At 39.5% G+C, this 1,347-nt stretch overlaps 1 long non-coding RNA gene across 2 annotated transcripts; it reads right to left on the minus strand.

Moving 5' to 3' along the window:
- Window positions 1-697: 697 nt before the first annotated feature.
- Window positions 698-1,170, minus strand: LOC107835355 (uncharacterized). Of its 2 annotated transcripts, none has more exons than XR_001661159.1 (2): window positions 1,112-1,170; window positions 698-775 (listed from the first exon to the last, which is right to left on the minus strand). It is a non-coding gene; the product is annotated as an uncharacterized LOC107835355 (long non-coding RNA). The 2 variants fall into 2 exon arrangements; XR_001661160.1 differs by lacking the exon at window positions 1,112-1,170 and adding an exon at window positions 860-939 and having other exon boundaries at window positions 729-775.
- Window positions 1,171-1,347: the final 177 nt, after the last annotated feature.

A 1,347-nucleotide genomic window follows, 5' to 3' on the forward strand; every position in this document is an offset into this window, starting at 1 on the left:
TCCAATTTTTACAGTTGAGCTTCCCTAACAATAACTTTTCTGTAGTTTAAAAATTAACTCGTAACAATAATAGCTCACTTTACAAGTTAACCTGAAGAAAAAATAAAAAGCGATGGGATTTAACACCTTCGTTCGTCACACACAGAAACTCGTCTACCAGCTACATGCCGCCACGATGAGCTCCGCCACAATTTGTTGAGACCAGGATGATATGAAATAAATTTCCGATTCGTCCATAAAGCTACATTTACCTTATCTAATGCGCAGCCGCCCGCAGTGTTCAGTCTATCCGCTCACCTGTATAAATACTCCTGCAGCGCTTCCTCTTCCCCACTGTTCGCTGTGAACCGCCACCAGGCAGCAGCTCCAGGAGGAGGAAACACTACCAGGCATCGTGCCAGTCATTTAAAGGATGCTGACTGGTTCACTGATAAACGACAAAGACCCGAACATCATCATCAATCAATAAAATCCTCAAGCCGAACTTGAAAACTGGACATTATGCTGCTACGCTTAGCTTTCGTCAACAACTCAGGCGGAAGTGAGAGCTCTGTACGATGCATGTAATAACCCAGCTGGAACACGGAGAGCTAAATAATAAAATATAACTTAGTGAAGCTTCAAGGCAGATAAATTTTCTTTGAGGAATTTAAATAATAAAGGTATTTGAATCACTTGAGGAATCGTTTCAACCTTATTCTAGTTTTTAACCAAATCAATTTATAGGGAAACTCAACATAGGACACACATGGAAAACAATTCTACGCCTCTTCACCTGTGTGAGTCATAATATGCAGAGCTAAACTAATTTTATCTTTAAAAATGTTTCCACAGGTCTCACATGAAAACGGCTTTTCACCAGTGTGAACCATCATGTGCAGAGTTAAACTAACCTTGTGATGAAAACTTTTACCACAGGTCACACATGAAAACGGCTTTTCAACTGTGTGAATCCTCATGTGCTGAGTTAAATTCCGTTTTGTATTAAAATTTTTTCCACAGGTCACACATAAAAACGGCATTTTACCGGTGTGAATAATCATGTGCAGAGTTAAACTCCGTTTATCACTAAAACCTTTTCCACAGGTCACACATGAAAACTGCTTTTCACCAGTGTGAATCATCATGTGCTTAGTTAAACTCGGTTTTCCAGTAAAACTTTTTCCACAGGTCACACATGAAAACAGCTTTTCACCAGTGTGAATCCTCATGTGCCGAGTTAAATTGGTTTTTAGACTAAAACTTTTTCCACAGGTCACACATAAAGGTTTTCTTCTTTGCTGATTTTGGTTCTCAATTTCAGCAGCTTCCTGGAAGATGACTTGGTTCCTGTTTGGTTCTGATTCA

The sequence above is a fragment of the Poecilia formosa genome, unplaced genomic scaffold, assembly GCF_000485575.1.
Source record: "Poecilia formosa unplaced genomic scaffold, Poecilia_formosa-5.1.2 Scaffold1898, whole genome shotgun sequence".
NCBI classification, from domain to species: Eukaryota; Metazoa; Chordata; class Actinopteri; order Cyprinodontiformes; family Poeciliidae; genus Poecilia; species Poecilia formosa.